The 22,193-nt window shown below is 56.0% G+C and overlaps 4 non-coding genes across 4 annotated transcripts; 1 reads left to right on the forward strand and 3 right to left on the reverse strand.

Annotated features, from left to right (window-relative positions):
• Positions 1 to 1,172: 1,172 nt before the first annotated feature.
• On the reverse strand, positions 1,173 to 1,244 carry TRNAG-UCC (transfer RNA glycine (anticodon UCC)). Its single transcript has one exon. It is a non-coding gene; the product is annotated as a tRNA-Gly (tRNA).
• Positions 1,245 to 2,498: 1,254 nt separating this feature from the next.
• TRNAM-CAU (transfer RNA methionine (anticodon CAU)) lies at positions 2,499 to 2,570 on the reverse strand. Its single transcript has one exon. It is a non-coding gene; the product is annotated as a tRNA-Met (tRNA).
• Positions 2,571 to 5,477: 2,907 nt separating this feature from the next.
• TRNAS-AGA (transfer RNA serine (anticodon AGA)) lies at positions 5,478 to 5,559 on the reverse strand. The gene has a single exon. It is a non-coding gene; the product is annotated as a tRNA-Ser (tRNA).
• Positions 5,560 to 10,337: 4,778 nt separating this feature from the next.
• TRNAG-UCC (transfer RNA glycine (anticodon UCC)) lies at positions 10,338 to 10,409 on the forward strand. Its single transcript has one exon. It is a non-coding gene; the product is annotated as a tRNA-Gly (tRNA).
• The last annotated feature ends 11,784 nt before the right edge of the window (positions 10,410 to 22,193 follow it).

Below are 22,193 nucleotides of genomic sequence, written 5' to 3' on the forward strand. Positions count from 1 at the left end.
GCTGCTGCTGCTGCTGCTGCTGCTGCTCCCCCACAGCTGCCAGAGCCAGCCCAGCTCAGCCAGCCTCCTCCGGGCACTGCTGCAGGGGGAGCTGGCTCCAGGGAGCACCCTTGCCCTGCTCCCACCAAGGGCTGCTGACAGGCAACCGCAGCTCCTACACGCACTTCCGACCACACAGTACCCAGCACGGGGACAGCGTCTCGCAAGGCCAAGGCAATCCTTCATGGGAGCAAGCAACAGAACCGTCAGCAAACTATGACTCTGCACATGCCGACACCTGGTCAGTGGGCTCCAGGCCCAGGTCTGCCTTTCCCATGACTTCCTCCATTCCCTCACGATATGGTGAGCCAAGCACTTGGACGGCAGTGCTGCCTCGTGGGTGGTTCCTGGGGCAACAAGGGTGCTTCCTTCTTCCCTGCACGGGGCCTGGAAGGCTGGGCAAGGAGGGCTCTGCCACACCAACCCCTGGGGGAATGCTGTGCCGGTCTCAAGGAGTCAGTGTGTGGGAAAGGGGCTGGAGGGTCAAGGAGAAAGGACAGGAGATGCGCCGAGGGCTGAGCAATGGCTGAGCTCCGGTTCCTGTGGGGAAGCGGCTCGCTTACTGCCCATGGTGCAGAGGAAGGAGGGCACAGCTCTGTCTGTGGCTGAGCTCCGGTTCCTGTGGGGAAGCGGCTCGCTTACTGCCCATGGTGCAGAGGAAGGAGGGCACAGCTCTGTCTGGGACTTGTTGAGCTTCACGGAAGGAGCTAGACTGCAAGGCATCTCAGCAGGTCACTAGTCCAAATGCCTGCTCAAAGCAGGGCTAGCCCCAAAGCTAGAGCAGGCTGCTCAGTGCCTGAGCCCCATTGAAACTTGAGTGGGATACCCCGGCACGGAGAATCCCACAGTTCTCTGGGCACCTGCTCCAGTGCTTCAACGCTCCCTGAGAATCTCTGCATGGTGCAGAGCAGCCCCCTCAGCCTGCTTTTGCCAAGGCGGGCCTTGCTAAAAGCCCGGCCTGTGTCTGCTGGGCTAGGAGGTGCCCAGAGGCCTGGCCATGAGGCAAGGCTGCAGGGGGAGTCAAGGGGAGCGGCTCGACCACCCTACGGCAGCTGCACTTGCTGAGGGAAGCTGGGCTCTTTTGGCGCAGGAGAGGCAAGGCCCTGTGGAGCCCCGCTGAAGAAAAGTTTCCCTGCGTTGGCCAGGAATCGAACCCGGGTCAACTGCTTGGAAGGCAGCTATGCTCACCACTATACCACCAACGCACCTCCAGCAGCCCACATCCAGCGTGCGTGTGGGGGTGCGGGTGGGGGTGTGCGCGCACGCTTCTCTGTGTGTGAGATGTTGGCTAGGGAAACGCGAGCTGCTGCGTGCTGGTAATGGTGCCGCTCCCCATCGGCGTTTATGCGTGTGCCAGCTGTGCATGCCCTGTGCAAGCGTACCTGTGTTTGTGTGTATGTACCTGTGGTGGTTTAAGCACAGACGAACACCCACCCACCCACTTGCTCACGCCTTTCCCCACCCTCGGGGGATGCAGAGCCCTGAAAACAGGATGAGAAAACTCATGGGTCAAGATAAACACAGGGACAAGGCCTAGCAAAAATTGTTGCAGGTGAATCAGGCTTGGTTTGGGGACAATTAATTTCTTGCCAATCAAGACAGATTCACGCAGTGAGAAACAACAAGACAAACCTAAAACAGCGCCTTTCCTCTCCCCTGTCCCGGGCTCAACTTGACTCCTTCACACCACACTCCTTTAGCTGCCCAAGTGGCATGCATCTTCCCTCTGCTTTCTCTCACTCTTTTTGTTCCTTCCTCCTGTCCCTGTCTGGTGCTTTCTGCCCCTCCCGGAACACGTTTTCACAGAGGGGCCACAACCTTTGCTGATGGCTCAGCTGTGTCGTGCGTTGGGTCTACTGTGGAGCTGGAACAGGCTGTGCCCCTTACCTTATCTCAGAGAGGCCGCCACCCTGCAGCACCCCCTCTCCCCTCCACTACCACCACCTAGCCACATGTAGCCAATACGGTGCCCATTGGGCATACCTGCTCGGCCCTGCTCCTGGCTGGACCTGCGCGTGGGCAAGGCAGCAAAGAGACTAGGATGGAGAAAACCCCCAGATGGTCAAGCTGATCGCACTGGTGTTTGCCAAAATAGCACCAGCCTTGTCCTTCTCCCCACCTGCAGATCCCTGGAGGTTGTGCTTGTGGCTGGGAAGTTGGGATTGAGCTGCCTGATGGGAAGGGAGAAACACCTGTGTCTCCGGGCCGCTCACTGCCTTTTGGGGAGAGCTCCGCCTGCTGCTCCACACCCACCCGTCTGCCTTGCTGAGGGGCACTTTGGGAGTGCTGGCTCCTCAGAAGGCAAAGGAGAAAGAAGGCGGCAGTGGCAGAGAGAAGGAGCTGAGGGAACAGGAGGCCTGTGGGCATGGGTGCCCAGAGGGCTGCAGCAGTGCAGGTTAAAACTTGCTGGGAGAGGCAGCAGCTGCCAGGCGCAGGGGGGAAAAAAAAAAAAGCGCAATTAGCAGAGGATGGTTTCGATCCATCGACCTCTGGGTTATGGGCCCAGCACGCTTCCGCTGCGCCACTCTGCTCCCCCCAGCGCCTCGGCCGGGACCTCCCGCAGCCCTGCCTGATGCTCCCTGGCACTGCCAGCACTCCTGCCTCCTTCCCTTCCTCTTACCTGTGACCTCACCTGCGCAGGAAAATTGTCTCCCTGGAAACTTTGCCTGCTTGGGGCCTGTGGTGGGTAGCTCAAGGGTCTTGCTTTGTCCTTCTCCCCACGCCTCCTGCGCAGAACCCTGCAGGGGCACTTTCTCTTTGACCACCCGGGCTGGCTCTGCGGGCGCTGAAGGGAACCACCGGCGCGAGAGGGCAGCCCTGTTGCTTTGCAGGGCGGAGAGGAGCTGCTCTCCAGCGAGCTCATGAGGGCTGCAACCTGTCACGTCCCACCTGGGGGAAGAGGGCGAGTGACTAAGATTCGCAAATCCCCTCGGTGTGGATTAAGGTGAGCCAACACTCAAGGTCCGTACGCAAACACCAACTTTAATGGAAAGCTTCTACAGAAACAAGTATCGAGTACGAATATTGGATGCTCGCCAGCCCTCTCGCGATTATGTCTACCCCGGCTATGCGGCTAAGCTATGCAGCTTTATGGGAAATTGAGGTAGGCCGTGCAGTACCCCACCACAATTTAACAACCTTAACAACTTAATAACCTTAGGAGAAGTGAAAGCGAGAGGGGGAGAGAGAGAGAAAGAGGAAAGAAGAGGAGAATCACCAGTCCTGGATGCAGCGCTGGACCTGCCAACGGGGGTATTCACTCCCTATTTATAGATTTCCGTCTCGGGACCTCTGGAACCTTCTCTCGTCCCGGTTCCAGGAGTGGTAGAGATACCAGTCGAATTCAGAGGGGCAACCAGTCAAACCAAGAGGAGTGATACCAGGTCCCTCCCCCAGGCCCCATGTGTGGGGAGAAATAAGACACCTCATAGACCGCGGGGGGGTGGGGCCGAGGCAAGACCGTCCCACCTTCGCAGGACTCCCTCCCTCAGCCCCACTCCTGGTACTGTCCGGTCCTGCAGTCCTAGCGACCGCTGCTCTACGTTGTGGTTTTAGCAGCCGTTGAGCACCAAGGCTGTTTGAGACATCTCGTTGTTTTGCACTAGCGGTTCTCTACACCACCCTGCTTGGCAATTCAGCTCCCAGGGGGCTGGGGGACTGTGCCCGGCGTAAAAGTCAGTTCTTTGCTGGCCAAGGAGGCAGACAAATTGCATAGCAGTTAGCGCCTTGCCTTTCATACCAGCTGGGAGGGCCTTGCCCTGCCCGTGCTGCGCTGTACTCCTACAGAGCTCCCGGCTTGTCCTCCCTCCTGGCACAGCCCCGCCCTTGCTGCTCCCAGACAGCCAGCTGCTGCCCCCGCCACCATGCAGGGTGCCAAGAGAGCCAGAGAAAATCCCCAACCCCTCCTCTCCATGCCTGGTGCCATTCCTGTCCTGCCCAACACTGCTGGAGGTGGAGGTGGTTCCCAGTCACCACAGGGCAGGGCTGGCCCAGCTGGACTGGGTGGTGGCCAGTCTTAAATGCTGCAAGGCATCCCAGGAAGGCTCTGGGCAGCCTGAGCTGGTAGAGCCTCCTGGTGAGGGTGAGGGATGAGGTGGCACTGCTGTGGCCTGCATTTTTGGGCTCTGTCTGCTCGTTTCCTGTCCCATCCGCAGGCCAGAGAATGCAGCAACCAGGTAGAGGAGACAAGCAAAAGCGGGATGGAGATGGCTGGCAAGTGGGTGCAGACATGAGCATGGGGAGTGTGGCCCCAGCCTGCGTGCTGCAGGGGCTATTGCTCAGCGGAAGGTATTTCACTGCAGATCAAGAGGTCCCTGGCACAGCTCCAGGTGCCCTCTCCATTGGCCCCTTTCCTTCTCCATTCATACTGACAATCTCTCTGAGCTGCTTCTTCCCTTGCAATGCTTCCCTCACCCACAGTGGAACGGCTGCGGGGAACGGACAATGCACCAGCAACCAACCGTCAGGGTTTCCCTTTTCCTTAAGATGCTGCACCATCCAGGCAGGCTACCGGCAGCTCCTCCTCTGCTGCTGCTCTGTTGGGAGCAGCTGGGTAAGGGACTGAAAGAAGCCCTCTGGGAAGCCTCCAGCTCTTTTCTGTCCCACCCATGAGGGTCTGTGATGGCAGGGGATGGTCTCCTGATGCCACAGTCACCACCATGTCCTCTTTTGCACTTCCACATCTTTCCCAGAAGAGGCGGAGACAGGAGAAACCCACCCCTCATCATCTCATCCTTAGGTTAAATTTGGAAAGCCCCTTGCGAAAGCTTGTCCATGTGTGCAAGGGCTGGGGAGGGGTCAGGCAGAATACCCCCAGAACCCCAGACAAGATCTCAGACCTATGACGTGTCTTCACTTCATCGTTAGCACTGCGGCCCATGTATGCACAGAAGGACCTCTTCTGTAGGTCATAGTCAGTGCTGTCCCCTTCTTGCTGTTCCCCCACTTGCTTGCTGCTCCACACCGGTCTGCCTGCCTTCGTGACACCTAAAGTGAGGGGCGCTTTGTGAGTGCTGGCAAGATCTCAGATCCATGAGGTGTCTTCCCTGCTTTGTTAGCAATGAGGGCCATGTTGTGGAAGCTCTCTTTGGAGGTGAGCTGCTGTAGTTTCAGGTGTAGGGAAGACAGCTGGTGACGCTGTGCTGCTTGGGATGTCAGAGCGAGACCAGGCTCTTAAGTTCTGCTCAACAACCACCTAACAGTGGACCCCTTATCACGGCCCATACTCAGCACTGGTCCGTTCCCTTCCCCCGACTTGCCCACCTTGTCAATGGGAGCAGAATTTCCCATTAATCCAGGAATTTGGGGGGGGAGGGGCGAGGACAAGTGCAGTAGGCAAGGGGGTTTTGCTGTCTCCCTGGGCACCACGTACAGTGTGGAGCTGAGCCCCACAGCTGCAGTGGGGTCAACTGCAGGCAGCCCAAAAGGCGACTGCGCGCCGTAGTTGGCAGGATTCGAACCTGCGCGGGGAAACCCCAATGGATTTCTAGTCCATCGCCTTCACCACTCGGCCACAACTACCTGCTCCAGCCCTCTCTGACCTGCTGATCATAGGCCCTCTGCAACGACGCCTGCCTCCCTGGCAGTTTCAAGGCCAGGCCTCATGCAAAGCCCTGCGGTTCAGACCTCCACTGAGCATGACGGGCACCTGGTGCCAGGCTTCCAGAGCCCTTGAGGGGCGTAACCCCAGGGGCTACAGCTGCAGCTCCCAGCGCCTTGTCCTCAGCCGGGCATCTGGGATATCCTGCCATGGGGGATGTTTTCGCTCCCAAGACGGCATCTCATCTGCTCCCAGGGAAGAAATGAAGGCTGCTGTGTGGAGGCAACCAGGGATGGCCGTGACTGTGGGGTGGGCTATTAGACCCCGCCTTGCTTCTCAAATTTATCTGAGGGGGACTCCAAGCCTGCTGTGAGCACTAGGGTGGAGACGCTCCTGCAGGGAAGATGGTGACCTCCTGGCAACACCTCCAGCCTCTTGGGGACGTAAGGTGGTGTCAACCCTTGAACAAAACCCACAACTGCCGTGCAGGTTGTGGGTGTGTAGAGGGAACGGTTTGCAAGAGTGGGAGAGATCTATGGAAAGGGCAAGGTGGAGCCTGGCTGAGGAAAAGTGTGGACGGGAAAGGGAGAATAAATGGGAGGTGTGGATGACTTAAAGGGAGATAGGAGAGACTTTGTTTTTGTGGAACAGGAGTGTCTAGGTCTTTTTCCAGCTCCGGCCAGCATTGTCCAATTCCTGAACATGGACTAAAATACCAAGCGGCCTGCAAAACTGATCATTTCCATCACTAGATGAAAGTAGCTCCTGTTCCCTTTTGGCTCTGGAGCAGGACTTATTGGGAAATGGCGTTGAGTAGTTGGTACGGAGGTAGTACATGTGGCAGTGCGTGTCTGCATGCAGAGCAAGGGTAGGAGGTGGCTGCAGTCGAGAGGCTGAGCATGAGGAGTGACTTGAGGAAGTGGGGGCGGGTGGTGCTGGAAGGAGGAGGTCAGCCAATGTGTGAAGTGGAGGAGCAGGAGGCAGGCCAGGCTCTGATCTGGAGGAGCAGGAGGCAGCGCTGCCCACAGGTGCGTTGGTGGTATAGTGCTGAGCGGAGCTGCCTTCCAAGCAGTGGATCCCGTTTCTATTCCTGGCCAATGCTGGCAGACGTCTCTTCAGCCTGGCTCCAGGGTGCCTTATATCTTCTGCAGGTAGCCTCTCCTGCTGAAATACCACCCAGCTTTCCCCTGAGGGTTCAAGCCATTCCCCTCGCCTCCCTGTAGCCTTGAGACCAACTGAGACCTGTGCTTTCTGCCTGCAGGGAGGGCTGCAGGCTGGGCTTCAGACTGCGGTGCTGGTGCAGGAGCCAGGAGAGAGGCATTTTAGTCCTGGAACTGGTGGTGCTGCTAGCTGCAACTGGCAGGAAAAGCATGCTGCTGTGGCAGGGTACAAATGAAGATCAACAATGCCTAGGTAGTCACCAGGGCACAGACTGTGCTTCATGAGGCCACCTATGCAATTTTGGAGTGCGGTGGGAGGAGGTCTATTGGCTCAAAGGCCTGTCTGTCTGATCTGAAGTCACCCTGGAGATGCTGACCTACCCCGTCCAGGATCCGGCATTGCAGAGACATCCTGAAGGTTACTGGAACTGGGTTTAATGATATTCCTGGTAGCTGAGAACTGAGGCACCCTCATTTTTTTCGCAGCTTATGGCCTGTGGGCCGAGGGAAACACAAGGAGCCTCTCTCAACAAGACTTTCTACCTGAAGGGGACGAAGCTTCCTAAGCCTCCGATTCCAAGGTTGCTTAAAGAAAAAAACAACGTTCTTTGCTGTGCTCTCAGGGTTGTATGGGGGGGGTTGTGTTAGCACAGTATTTACAGACTCGCACTCTGTCGTCAGCAATGCTACAAGTCGGTGGAACTACAAAGAGGGGGATCGTGGCTGCGCCTGCTCCGTTCCCTACTGAAATGCCCACCCTAACCCCACCTTGCAGTCACACTGCCTACGTCCAGACCTGAAAACCAGCGCTTTCCTCCTTTCCACTCCGTACCCATCCCCTGAGTTTATTTCCACAGCACCAATGAAACGGCGAATTGCAATGGCTGTTTTTCATATGAAGATTGCGAACAACAATTGAGAGGACCTATCAAAAGGTCTGTATTAACATTCACATCTGACCAGTGGGGACACTGACCACCCTCACAGTAAAACAGGGTTACTATGTGTGACATTTCTTGTATTTCCACCTCTGTCCATCGCCTCTTGCCCTCTCACTGGGCACCACTGACAAAAGGATGGCGCTCTCTTCTTTACTCTGCCTGTCCACCCTCCCATCCCAGCTGTTTAGACAGACGCCTAAGATGCCACCTCAGCCTTCCCTTCCCCAGGCTAACCAACCCCAGCTCTCCCAGCCTGTCCTTGTATGACAGATGAGCCAAGTCCTTGATCACCTCAGTGTCCCTTTGGCAGGGCGGACAGAGCCCTAGCTGTGCAGGAGGTGGAATCAGCCACACAGCGACACCCATGGAGTCCCTATGAAGGCACCTGGCATGCCGATGTCCAGGTCTCCTGCAGAGGAAGGAAACTTTGCAGAAGGCTTTCCACTTGCTTCCGGAAGCAGATTAGTCCAAGAGAGAAAGCGGAAGCAACAGCATTCAGTCAGGGGAAGACGTGCACCTGCCCCAGAGCCGATGCACCTTAAGCAGCAATGACTGCTGAGAGGCTTTGGTGGCGCAGTGTTGAGGAGAGTAATGCATCATCTGGGAGACTAAGCAGCGACACTGGATCTCGCTTTGTGCTTCGCTGCACGCTTGCATGTAGGGGGCCTTGGTTTACTGCTGAGCAGCTTAGGTGCTTTTTTCCTCCAAAACAACTGTGAGCAGCAAGGTGCATCACCAAAAGGAAAGGAGCTATAAAACCTGACTTCCAAATGCCAGGGCTCTGGCTGAGATTCAGGCTCAGAAAGGCAAGTTGTCCCAGCATGTTTCTGAAGGCACCCTCCACAACTCAGCTGAGCACGCGTGTCCGTTATTTCCTGCGGCCTCAGAAGTGTTGTCACCTCTGCCCAGTTCATAAGCCTGCTTCTGTCCTCTGTCAGGGGGTACTCAGGGCAGGCAGTGAAAAGTCACTGCTTCCTGAGCGTACGTGCAAGACACACTGGGTGCACTGGCAGAAGAAATTATGTTAGCTCTTGAATGCTTTCCATGGTGGTACTCAAGGGTGACGCTCAGAGATACCACAGGGCCGTGATGACTGGGTTACAGACTCACACTCCATTTCCCGAGGCTTTTTGGTCTTTCTCTTGCCCGCTTGCTTATTTTTGGTGCATTGGAGCTCCACCCTCAACTGGCGGTAGAGCTCGGGACAGAGTCCAGTTGCTCTTCCTTGCAGAGCAGGTGGCTAGCTGAGGGGGGAGAAGAACAAACCAGCACCAGTCTCCAGCTACGCTGCACAAAGTCTTTAATGAGAAGGAGCAAATGCAGTGGCACAGAACAGAGTGCCACTGAGAACACGCAGGCATGATGGTGTCCAAAATGGTTGTCAGGCAATCACAGAGCAATATGAGAACCCACGGGGAATGACGCTGTCAAAAGTTGCCTCTTCCCTGTATGTAGAGAGTGGGGGCTGCCTTTCCAGATGGGCTTCTGGGCACACGGGTAGGGTTGGCTGGTCCTGACAGCCAACCACAGGTCTGCCTGAGAGCAGGTGGGTAGGACGGGGTCAAGAAATGGCTGTCAGCCCAGGAACAGGTAATGGGTAGAGTCCTGCAAAACAAATTACTTATGGGCATGCAGCGTGGCATGTGGCAGATGCTCGTATCCAACCAAGTTATATAGGCCAAGAAACCTCTGCTAGAAACGATCCACCTGGCCTACTTGCACATTATACGACAGGGTAGAGAATCGTTACCCTAGCATTGCCCGCTTTTCACTCACCGATTGCCGAGCTGATGTACACTAGGCAAGTGTACAAGATATGGACATATCCGGTGCCTAAGAAGAAATCCAGGCTAGTTGCTGTGCCTTTTTAATTCAACCAAAGGGCACATTATGCCAGCACACGTTAGCCTGGGACAGCGTGAATGTGCCTCTGTCTGGGGCAGAGGGAGACCTGTGTTAGCTCAATGTTATGCCCTACGGTATTCCCAAAGGGCACCGTATTGGCTATATGTGCCTAGGTGTTGGTAGTGGAGGGGAGAGGGGGTGCTGCAGGGTGGCCCCTGTGAGACAAGGTAAGGGGCTGCCCTGTGTCAGACACAGCCAGTTCCAGCTCCACAGTGGACCCAACGCACGACACAGCTGAGCCATCAGCATGCCACTTGGGCAGCTAAAGGAGTGTGGTGTGAAGGAGTCAAGTTGAGCCCGGGACAGGGGAGAGGAAAGGCGCTGTTTTAGGTTTGTCTTGTTGTTTCTCACTGCGTGAATCTGTCTTGATTGGCAAGAAATTAATTGTCCCCAAACCAAGCCTGATTCACCTGCAACAATTTTTGCTAGGCCTTGTCCCTGTGTTTATCTTGACCCATGAGTTTTCTCATCCTGTTTTCAGGGCTCTGCATCCCCCGAGGGTGGGGAAAGGCGTGAGCAAGTGGGTGGGTGTTCGTCTGTGCTTAAACCACCACAGGTACATACACACAAACACAGGTACGCTTGCACAGGGCATGCACAGCTGGCACACGCATAAACGCCGATGGGGAGCGGCACCATTACCAGCACGCAGCAGCTCGCGTTTCCCTAGCCAACATCTCACACACAGAGAAGCGTGCGCGCACACCCCCACCCGCACCCCCACACGCACGCTGGATGTGGGCTGCTGGAGGTGCGTTGGTGGTATAGTGGTGAGCATAGCTGCCTTCCAAGCAGTTGACCCGGGTTCGATTCCTGGCCAACGCAGGGAAACTTTTCTTCAGCGGGGCTCCACAGGGCCTTGCCTCTCCTGCGCCAAAAGAGCCCAGCTTCCCTCAGCAAGTGCAGCTGCCGTAGGGTGGTCGAGCCGCTCCCCTTGACTCCCCCTGCAGCCTTGCCTCATGGCCAGGCCTCTGGGCACCTCCTAGCCCAGCAGACACAGGCCGGGCTTTTAGCAAGGCCCGCCTTGGCAAAAGCAGGCTGAGGGGGCTGCTCTGCACCATGCAGAGATTCTCAGGGAGCGTTGAAGCACTGGAGCAGGTGCCCAGAGAACTGTGGGATTCTCCGTGCCGGGGTATCCCACTCAAGTTTCAATGGGGCTCAGGCACTGAGCAGCCTGCTCTAGCTTTGGGGCTAGCCCTGCTTTGAGCAGGCATTTGGACTAGTGACCTGCTGAGATGCCTTGCAGTCTAGCTCCTTCCGTGAAGCTCAACAAGTCCCAGACAGAGCTGTGCCCTCCTTCCTCTGCACCATGGGCAGTAAGCGAGCCGCTTCCCCACAGGAACCGGAGCTCAGCCACAGACAGAGCTGTGCCCTCCTTCCTCTGCACCATGGGCAGTAAGCGAGCCGCTTCCCCACAGGAACCGGAGCTCAGCCATTGCTCAGCCCTCGGCGCATCTCCTGTCCTTTCTCCTTGACCCTCCAGCCCCTTTCCCACACACTGACTCCTTGAGACCGGCACAGCATTCCCCCAGGGGTTGGTGTGGCAGAGCCCTCCTTGCCCAGCCTTCCAGGCCCCGTGCAGGGAAGAAGGAAGCACCCTTGTTGCCCCAGGAACCACCCACGAGGCAGCACTGCCGTCCAAGTGCTTGGCTCACCATATCGTGAGGGAATGGAGGAAGTCATGGGAAAGGCAGACCTGGGCCTGGAGCCCACTGACCAGGTGTCGGCATGTGCAGAGTCATAGTTTGCTGACGGTTCTGTTGCTTGCTCCCATGAAGGATTGCCTTGGCCTTGCGAGACGCTGTCCCCGTGCTGGGTACTGTGTGGTCGGAAGTGCGTGTAGGAGCTGCGGTTGCCTGTCAGCAGCCCTTGGTGGGAGCAGGGCAAGGGTGCTCCCTGGAGCCAGCTCCCCCTGCAGCAGTGCCCGGAGGAGGCTGGCTGAGCTGGGCTGGCTCTGGCAGCTGTGGGGGAGCAGCAGCAGCAGCAGCAGCAGCAGCAGCAGCAGCAGCAGGAGGAGGTCAGGATGTCCGCGCAGTCTAAGGCACTGCATTCAGGTTCCCGTCTCCCAGGGAGACATGGGTTCAAGTCCCGCTTGTGGCAGGCTCTTCTCTACGGGTGGCCTCCTTCATGGCTTCTCTCTCTTGGCCTCCTTCTCTCTCCGCTGGGGGTTCTGCTCAGCCTGCTGACTATGTCTTGCTGCAGTCCCAGCTCCTGAAGAAGAAGAAATGGGCATACCCATGTGGCCACCAGTTGCAGGTAGCTACGCCTAGAACAGAAATTCCACTTTTCCACTCTCCCCTGCAAAACTCACATTCTGCATGCCTCTCACCTAAAATGTGGATCATGGGACATTCTTCAAACATTCACCCACAAAATGCTCTCTCCCTGCTTCCACCTTATCCTCCAACAACTCTTCTGGTTGGAAGGCATTTCAGGCAGTCAGAGAGTGCATCCTCCTGCTCCAAGCAGGCTCACACCAGCTGATCAGTGCTCTGTCCTCTCGGGTCATAAAATACCTTGAGGACAGACATTTCACAGCCTCTCTGGACCCCTGTTCCCTTGCTTTGGCACCCTCTGGGTGATCCTTTTTGTTCCTCTAGCCAGTCACAAACTGCCTGTTCAATTTCTGACCGTCAGCTCTCATCTGCCAGCCATCTCAGTAGCCTCCTTGTAGGCACTGGGAGGCTCCTATTAGATCCCCGCAAAGCCTTTTCTTCTCCCAGCTAAGCACGCCTTGGGTCCTCAGCCTCTCCTCACAAGGCCAGAGCCCCCGGCCCCTGACTATCCTACGAATCCTCCGCTGAACTTGCTCCAGTTTATCATCACCTTTCCTTGGTTCCCCAGGTAGTCCTTTTTCCCCTTTTTTGGAGACTGGGGCAACTTTTCCCTCTCGTTAGTCACCTGGGAGCCCCTCTGCCCTCTGCTCCCGAAGCTGGAGGGCTCCTGAGATGCATCCTTCCCTCTTTCAGGCCCAGTGGCACATTCTATAGGTGCCAATCTAGGATGTGGCATTGACCAGCAGGATTTCAACCCACAAAGTTTCCCTGAGCTGGCGGTTCCTCACCAGCAAACGTGGACAGCACCAGTAGGAACAGGGGTAGGTGGGAGTAAAGGCCCACAAGTAAGAGGCCAACAGGGACATTGCAGGCTCTGGGGCATTTCTCTCCAACGCCGCTGACAGGACAGAGACAGCCTCACGCCATCCCACCACAGGTTGCCTGAGCACTGGTGGCATTTTTCGGAAGGACCGCAGTCAGGAAGTGTGAGCCATAGAAGAGGTCTTCCTGTGCACGTGGGAAGAGGAAGAGGGGACATGCACAAGGTGGTATGAGAGCATGCCGGAGCACGTGGTGATTGAGGGAGCTGCTGAGGGAGCCGGGCTTGTTCAGCCTGGAGAAGAGAAGGTGAGGGGGCACACCTGGCTGCAGTCTTCTGCTGTGTGAAGGGGGCTGTCTGGCTTGCCAAGGCCTGCCCTCAGCCAGACAGAGCTCGGGAGTGCAGGGCCCAGGAGCGGCCTGGCCTCCTGTGTGGGTCAGCCTGGCCTGAGCTGCAGCTCCCAGGTTCTGGGGAGCTCTGGGAGATCTCGGCTTCCCACTGAAGCTTGTAAGGGGGACACAAAGTGTCCTCCCTGCAGTGTCCCAAAGGGAGGAGCAGCATCGGAGGCTCCTGTCATGGGAGAGAGCAGGTTCTCCCTCTTCCTTGCAGAGCAGGTGGCTAACGGAAGGGGGAGAAGAACAAACCAGCACCAGTCTCCAGCTATGCTGCACAAAGTCTTTAATGAGAAGGAGCAACTGCAGTGGCACAGAACAGAGACCAAGAAACACGTCTGCAGGGTTCAGGGAGGCACGGAGAACGGCCCATTTCCCAACAACAAGCTCCAGGCAAAGCGCTTGCCTCTCCCCGTTCTGCTCTCGCTGCTGGCAATCCCAGCCCACCAAGAGCAGTCCCTAACTCCGGCACCCTCCCCCGTCAGCAGGAGGTTCAGCAAAGCAGAAGAGAACGAGCCCTTTCTCAAGGAGCCCAGAGCAAAGCAGAGCCAGAGGAGGCACGGCGAGGCCTGCCGTGCAGCGAGGAGCAGCGGGCACAGGTCCCTCCTGCCAGGTGGGATGCGGACACCCAGCCCATCTGCAAGCCGTGGCCACGCTCCTGCTGCTGCAGGGTCCCCGTCTTCCTTCCTGCTCCGAACGGGATGATCCGCCGGCTTCAGCAGTTCAGACTGCAGCGAGGGGGAGGCAGACACAGCCCTGACCCCCCCAGACCAAGGGAGCCCCCAGAAGAGATGGGAACCCCCGCGGCGCTGAGGGAGCTCCCAACAGCAGCTGACAGAGAGGATCCCACAGCTGTGCTCTGAGGGAAAGAGGTGAGGATGGGGCCCGGCAGGGTCACCACCACCGGGGAGGCCTGGATGGCCACCGTCGAGTCGGCGCAGCGGGCGACACAGGGCTCACTGCAGCTGCTTGCAAGTGGGGTTGGGCCAGAAGCCCCACAGGGCGGTGGGAGACAGGGTCTGAAGCAAGACATCTCTCAGTGAGGGAGGCAAAGCTGAAACACAGAGCAAGGAGGGAGCACGAACCTCAGTATCAGTCTGTCTTTCTTTTCCTCAGCTCTCTCTGTGGACGCTCTTTGTTTTAAAAACACACACTGTGCCTACAGCTGCCACAGCACTCATCGTGCCCTCCGAGCTCCACAGCACAGGAAGGCTGACCCGCTTGTGGGATAGGAGCCAGCACAGGGGGTTTAAAGCACCTGTGGAAAGACTGATCATAGCCCATCTCCAGAACAAACGTTGCTGCATTGCAGAAGGCACTGGATGCGCTTGTCCGTTTGGTTAGAGACCACCTGCCTTAGGCAGTAATTCTGGTGGGCAGACCTCCTTGCAGCGGAGCCCCATTGACGCCGTTCTGCTTGAAAGAACCCCCCTCTTCCCACCTCTCCCCAGCCACCTCCACCAAAAGGGCAAGAGGTGACAGCCCTTCAACAGTTCTATTGCAAGGCCAAGCTGAGGCAGCCCAAGTATCAGCCTGAGTAGCCACCATGACAGCAGCTCAGCCCACAGAGAAAGACGGAGCAGACTCAGGCTTACCTCGTTCCTCGAGGAAAGGGAGGCAAAAGAGGAGGATGCAGAGCCTGGAGCAGCACAGGCTTTTATGCTGTGTCCCGCGTGCCCCATGGGGCCCCAAACATTCCTCGCTCATGAAGCATCTAAACACCTAGTAGTTGCCGCTTGCCGAGGCCTCGCTGGTGATTAAGCCCTTGTCTCTTTCACTCAAAATGTTTTTCTCCCACTTCATACCACCTAGAATTGTAGAATGAAGCATAGAATGGTTTTGGGTTGGAAGGGCGCCTAAAGATCATCTAGTTCCAATGCCGTTGCCATGGGCAGGGATACCTTCCACTAGATCAGGTTGCTCAAAGCCCCATCCAGCCTGGCTTGAACACTGCCAGGGAGGGGGCAACCGCAACTTCTCTGGATGACTTGTTCCACTGTCTCACCACCCTCCCAGGAAAGAATTTCTTCCTAATACCTAATCTAAATCTACCCTCTTTCAGTTTTAAGCCATTACTCTTCGTCCTATCCCTGCACTCTCTGATAAAGAGTCCCTCCCCATCTTTGCTGAAGGTCTCTTGGGAACCTTCTCTTCTCTAGGCTAAACCACACCAGCTCTCTCAGCCTGTCCCCCTAGGGCAGGTGCTCCAACCCCTTGATCATCCTTGTGGCCCTCCTCTGCACCCACTCGAGGAGGTCCATCTCTTTCTTATGCTGGGCGCCCTGGAGCTGAACACGGTATTCCAGGTGTGGTCTCACGAGAGTGGTGTAGGGGGAGAATCACCTCCCTCGACCTGCTAGCCACGCTTCTTTTGATGCAGCCCAGGATATGACTGGCTTTCTGGGCCGCAAGCGTGCGCTGCCAGCTCATATTCAGTTTTTCATCTACCAGTACCCCCAAGTCCTTCCCCGCCCGGCTGCTCTCAATCCACTCATGGGCCAGCCTGTATCCATGTCTGGGATTGCCCCGCCCCACGTGCAGGACCTTGCACTTGGCCTTGTTGAACTTCATGAGATTCGCACGGGCCCACCTCTCTAGCCTGTCAAGGTCCCTCTGGATGGCATCCCTTCCCTCTAGAGCATCAACCACACCACTCAGCTTGGTGTCATCTGCAAACTTGCTGAGGGTGCACTCAATCCCACTGTCCATGTCCCCGACAAAGATGTTAAATAATACTGGTCCCAGTACGGACCCCTGAGGGACACCATTCATCACTGGTCTCCACCCGGACACTGAGCCGTGGACTGCAACTCTTTGAGTGTAACCATCCAGCCAGTTCCTTATCCACTGAGTGGTCCACCCGTCAAATTCATGTCTCTCCATTTTAGAGACGTGGACGTTGTGCGGGACAGTATCAAATGCTTCGCGCAAGTAGATGATGTCAGTCGCTCTTCCTTTATCCGCCAATGTGGTAACCCCGTCGTAGAGGGCCACTAAGTTTGTCAGGCACGATTTTCCCTTAGGAAAGCCATGCTGGCTGTCACCAATCACCTCTCTGATTCCCACATGCCTTAGCATAGTTTCCAGGAGGATCTGCTCCATGACCTTGCCGGGCACAGAGGTGAGACGGACCAGCCTGCAGTTCACCAGGTCGTCCTTTTTTCCCCTTTTTAAAAATGGGGGTTATGTTTCCCCTTTTCCAGTCGCTGGGAACTTCACCGGCCTGCCACAACTTTTCAAATGTGATGGACAGTGGCTTAGCAGCTTCATCTGCCTGTTCCTTCAGGACCCTCGGATGCATCTCATCAGGTCCCATGGACTTGTGCACATTCAGGTTCCTTAGATGGTCTCGAACCTGATCTTCTCCTACAGTGGGTGGTACTTCATTCTCCCGGTCCCTGCCTTTGGATTCTGTGAATTGGGAGGCATGGCTCGAGCACTGGCTGGTGAAGACCGAGGCAAAAATGTTGTTGAGTACCTCAGCCTTCTCCATGTCGGTTATAGCTAGGTCTCCCAGTTCGTTCTTCAGAACGGGGGTGGGGTACAGCTTCTTTCACCTTCCTTTGTTGTCCTGTGTTCCTGAAGAAACCCTTCTTGCTATTTTTCACGTCCCTAGCCAAGTTCAGCTCCAGCTGTGCCTTGGTTTCCTGATCCCTTCCTTGCACTCCTGGGCCATTTCCCTATAAACTGCCCGGGATGGGTGTCCCTACCTCCACTGCCCATGCATTTTGGTTTTGTGTTTCAGTTTGGCTACGAGGTCTTGACTTAGCCAAGCTGGCCTGCTGCCTCCCCTGCCTGACTTCTTGCACGTTGGGACTGACAGCTCTAGCGCCCTAAGAAAAATGTCTTTCAATACCTCCCAGTTCTCGTTCGCTCCTTTATATCTGAGGGCAGTTTCCCAAGGCATCCCATGCACTAGCACCCTAAACAGCCAAACCTTACCCATCCTGCACCCCTCAAGACTGAGAATTGCACCAGGGCATGATCACTGCAGTCCAGGCTACCTCCAGTCTCGACCTCTTCTACTGAATTCTTCCGCACTAGTAAACAACACTTTGTTGTTGTTTAAACAGCAGGCTCTCCATCACCTGTACTAGGAAGTGGTCCTCAACACACTCCAGTAGTTTCCTGGACTGGTTGCAGTTCGCTGTGCCACTTTTCCATCAGATGTCTGGGTGGTCCAGATCAGTCCCCTATCAGGATCACGACCTGTGAGCGTGAGCCTTCCTAGCGCTGAAATGATTCGTCTGTGTCCCAGATTCATAAGGCCAATTAACTCGGAGGTCTCAGGCTAGTGTGGAGGAAGATTTTAAGTGGGTTTGTGTCATACGGATTGCCATTGTCACGTTGCCCTCTTCATGGCGAGTGTGGCCACCAGTCGCGGTGAAATTCAGCTATGAGCTCGCGAGTGCTTTCCGTGCAGGCACTCAAGCTAATCCTAAGAGACGTTTCTCCAATGGGTCATCGTAGACACACAGGAGACAGTGGGTAAGTTCAGGCAGAAGGTCAAGACTGCACAATCCCATACGGGAGAAGAGACGCACCTCTCCAGGCACCTAGCAAAGCTCAGTGGCAAAGAAGGATCATTGTGGGCTGGAGGGAAGCCCCTTGCGGGCAGGACTGAAGGCCACGAGGACCTTGCTTACAGTCATCAGGCTCTGCCACAGCCTGTTTTCCTGTTTTTTCTGCCCACAAGCCCAGGGAACAACGGCAGATGCTTAGCGATGAAGAGCAGACCAGAGGGTCAGGCGGGTCTCTTTCAAGTGACTTCTCCCTAGGCTCTCCATTGCCATGTCCCTTGATGACTTGGCCAGGCCCTCACGCTTCTTCCAACCAGGGGTCTGGGCCCAGCTTGGGAAGTGGAGAACCTGCTGGAAACAGGCAAATCAAGGCGTAGGAGGGTGATCAGAGAGGTGCCCGCATCCTTCCCTGAAAGAGACCCACACCCAAATTGACCTGTTTTGCTCAGCACGGTCACCCCAGAGGCCAAAGCCCTGGATGGCCTGCTTTTGAGGAGAGGCGCAGGGCAGGGAGCCAAAAGCTCATGGCCCTTTTTCCTGGGTCAGGCATGGGGTGGCCCCATTCCACGCATTTCAAACTATAAAGGGACGTGGGATCAGTCTCCCAGAGCACCTGGGAGTCATCGTGATGTGGAAGAGTTGGGGAAACCCCTGAACTCCAGGCAAACATGAGTCACCCTGCTGCGGACTTCAGTGGACACCGTGCCCTGGTCTCAGGCATGCCAGGGATTACCAGAGCTCATAGCCTCATTCCTCCCAAAGTGCCGCTTTCCTCAAGGGCATTTCCACACATTGTAGCACCATTTCTGAAACAACTGGTGCTTCTGTGCAATCTCGTGCCACTGCTGCCTTCCAAGGCATTGCCTTTCAGTGGCTCATCAAGGGCCCGTGAGACTCAGTGCACCTCAGAATAACGAAGGTTAGAAGGGACCTCTGGAGGTTCTCTGGGACCCAGACTTCCTGCCCCGAGCAGACTAAGCTTCCCATTTACCTCAGGAAGCTCTGGGCCTTGCCCCATTGACTTGTGAACACCGCCACTGTCAGAGAGCTCACTGCCTCTTGGGCAGCTCTTGCAGGGCTGCACTGTGCCCCCTGTCACTTCTTCTCCCCCAAAGACAGCTGGCATTTCCCTTGTTGCAACTTGTTAGTGTCGATCTTGCCTTTTTGCAGTGCACCTCTCTGGAGAGACTGGCTCCATCCTTACACAGCCTGCTGTAGCTGTTGGGAGAATGCAGTTCTTCACTTGCCTGGAATTTTCCTCTCACTGGCCCATCTGCTACTCAGGTACCAGGGACCTTGCAGGCAGCATCCAAGCTGCTGGCCTAGCAGGCAATTAGGCAGAAGGGAACTTACAAGCACATAGCCCAAAATGTGCATGCTGCTGCTTATCAGGAACACAAGCACCTAGCACAAGCCTTGTTCCTGCAGATGGCCTGCGGAACCAGAGGTGACAACATCCAAGGAGGAGTCTCTGGTGACAACCAGAGGAGTCAACATCCAAGCCACGTTCTGGCTTCTGGCCAATCAGGTACTCAGGTAGCAGGGAGCTCCCTTGCAGATAGATACCCATGCCGTCCTCCTGCTGCCAGCTTGTGAAGCACTCAGACAAGGAGGACTTCTGGAAGAGGCCACTCTGGATTGTCTTTGCAAGGTGACGGCAATTGGCAGAGGTTCCTGAGGCCTGAAAGAAAGTCAGTGTCACTCCTATCTTCCAGAAGGGCACAAAGGAGGACCTGGGGAACTGCAGGCTGGCCAGCCTCACCTCGATCCCTGGGAATGGGAAGGAGCAAGTCATCCTGGAAACCCTTTCCAGACACATGAAGAACATGAAGCCCGTTTCTGTGTGACTGTGCTCTCCTCTTTTTGGGTGTGGGTGTGGGTGTGGGGGTGTGTGTGTGTGTGGGTGTGTGTGTGTGTGTTTGTGTGTGTGTGTGAGGTGTTGGCCAGGAAACTTCAGCTTGCATCAAACCAAAATGGGGCACACCAGTCTGAATGTGGCCTCTGCAGTGCCGAGGGAAGGGCAACGATCCTTCCCCTCAGCTTTCATCCATGAGCTTGTGTTAGAAGGGAGCTTTCGAGATGACCCCCTCCAACCATGTGTCCACCAAACAGGCACGCTTTCACCTGAGCAGGAGCTTGAGGCATGGTCCCCATCCTACCAGCCAGGAGCTCTCACAGCTGAGCCTCCCAGGCCCACAAGTGGGCCACCAGAAGATGACAGTGAGGGTGCCAGCGCTGGTGAGAAGATTCCAGGGTTATGGGGTAATGTCTGGTGGTGGACAGGAGGTAACTATAGGATTAGGCGTGAAGGCTTCCTTTGCGATTTGCAGTGAAAGCTGTGAGCCAGACTCTTCTCTTAGAAGAGGGCACTGCAAAAGGGCAAGAGGCAACAATCACAAGTTGGAACAAGGGAAATGCCAGCTGTCTTTGTGGGTAAAGAACTGACAGGGGGCACGGTGTAGTCCTGGAAGGGCTGCTCAAGAGACAGTGACCGCTCCGACAGTGGTGGTGTTCAGAGGTTGACGGGAGCCTTCTGAGGTAACTGGGGAGCTTGGTCTGCTCAGACCAGGAGGCTGGCCAGAAGAACCTCCAGAAGTACCATCCCTCCCGCATTATTCTGGGGTGCACTGAGTCTCATGGGCCCTTGAGCAGCCACCAGAAGGCAGTGCCTTGGAAGGCAGCAGTGGCACGAGATTGCACAGAAGCACCAGTCGTTTCAGGAACGGTGCTAGGACCTGAGGAAACGCCCTTGAGGAAAGTGGCACTTTGAGGCTATGAGCTCTGGTATCCCTGGCATGCCTGAGACCAGGGCACGGTGTCCACTGAAGTCCGCAGCAGGGTGACTCATGTTTGCCTGGAGTTCAGGGGTTTCCCCAACTCTTCCACATCACGATGACTCCCAGGTGCTCTGGGAGACTGATCCCACGTCCCTTTATAGTTTGAAATGCGTGGAATGGGGCCACCCCATGCCTGACCCAGGAAAAAGGGCCATGAGCTTTTGGCTCCCTGCCCTGCGCCTCTCCTCAAAAGCAGGCCATCCAGGGCTTTGGCCTCTGGGGTGACCGTGCTGAGCAAAACAGGTCAATTTGGGTGTGGGTCTCTTTCAGGGAAGGATGCGGGCACCTCTCTGATCACCCTCCTACGCCTTGATTTGCCTGTTTCCAGCAGGTTCTCCACTTCCCAAGCTGGGCCCAGACCCCTGGTTGGAAGAAGCGTGAGGGCCTGGCCAAGTCATCAAGGGACATGGCAATGGAGAGCCTAGGGAGAAGTCACTTGAAAGAGACCCGCCTGACCCTCTGGTCTGCTCTTCATCGCTAAGCATCTGCCGTTGTTCCCTGGGCTTGTGGGCAGAAAAAACAGGAAAACAGGCTGTGGCAGAGCCTGATGACTGTAAGCAAGGTCCTCGTGGCCTTCAGTCCTGCCCGCAAGGGGCTTCCCTCCAGCCCACAATGATCCTTCTTTGCCACTGAGCTTTGCTAGGTGCCTGGAGAGGTGCGTCTCTTCTCCCGTATGGGATTGTGCAGTCTTGACCTTCTGCCTGAACTTACCCACTGTCTCCTGTGTGTCTACGATGACCCATTGGAGAAACGTCTCTTAGGATTAGCTTGAGTGCCTGCACGGAAAGCACTCGCGAGCTCATAGCTGAATTTCACCGCGACTGGTGGCCACACTCGCCATGAAGAGGGCAACGTGACAATGGCAATCCGTATGACACAAACCCACTTAAAATCTTCCTCCACACTAGCCTGAGACCTCCGAGTTAATTGGCCTTATGAATCTGGGACACAGACGAATCATTTCAGCGCTAGGAAGGCTCACGCTCACAGGTCGTGATCCTGATAGGGGACTGATCTGGACCACCCAGACATCTGATGGAAAAGTGGCACAGCGAACTGCAACCAGTCCAGGAAACTACTGGAGTGTGTTGAGGACCACTTCCTAGTACAGGTGATGGAGAGCCTGCTGTTTAAACAACAACAAAGTGTTGTTTACTAGTGCGGAAGAATTCAGTAGAAGAGGTCGAGACTGGAGGTAGCCTGGACTGCAGTGATCATGCCCTGGTGCAATTCTCAGTCTTGAGGGGTGCAGGATGGGTAAGGTTTGGCTGTTTAGGGTGCTAGTGCATGGGATGCCTTGGGAAACTGCCCTCAGATATAAAGGAGCGAACGAGAACTGGGAGGTATTGAAAGACATTTTTCTTAGGGCGCTAGAGCTGTCAGTCCCAACGTGCAAGAAGTCAGGCAGGGGAGGCAGCAGGCCAGCTTGGCTAAGTCAAGACCTCGTAGCCAAACTGAAACACAAAACCAAAATGCATGGGCAGTGGAGGTAGGGACACCCATCCCGGGCAGTTTATAGGGAAATGGCCCAGGAGTGCAAGGAAGGGATCAGGAAACCAAGGCACAGCTGGAGCTGAACTTGGCTAGGGACGTGAAAAATAGCAAGAAGGGTTTCTTCAGGAACACAGGACAACAAAGGAAGGTGAAAGAAGCTGTACCCCACCCCCCGTTCTGAAGAACGAACTGGGAGACCTAGCTATAACCGACATGGAGAAGGCTGAGGTACTCAACAACATTTTTGCCTCGGTCTTCACCAGCCAGTGC

The sequence above is a fragment of the Nipponia nippon genome, unplaced genomic scaffold (genome assembly GCF_047370975.1).
Source record: "Nipponia nippon isolate SJK-2023a ecotype South Korea unplaced genomic scaffold, ASM4737097v1 scaffold_62, whole genome shotgun sequence".
In the NCBI taxonomy this organism is placed as follows: Eukaryota; Metazoa; Chordata; class Aves; order Pelecaniformes; family Threskiornithidae; genus Nipponia; species Nipponia nippon.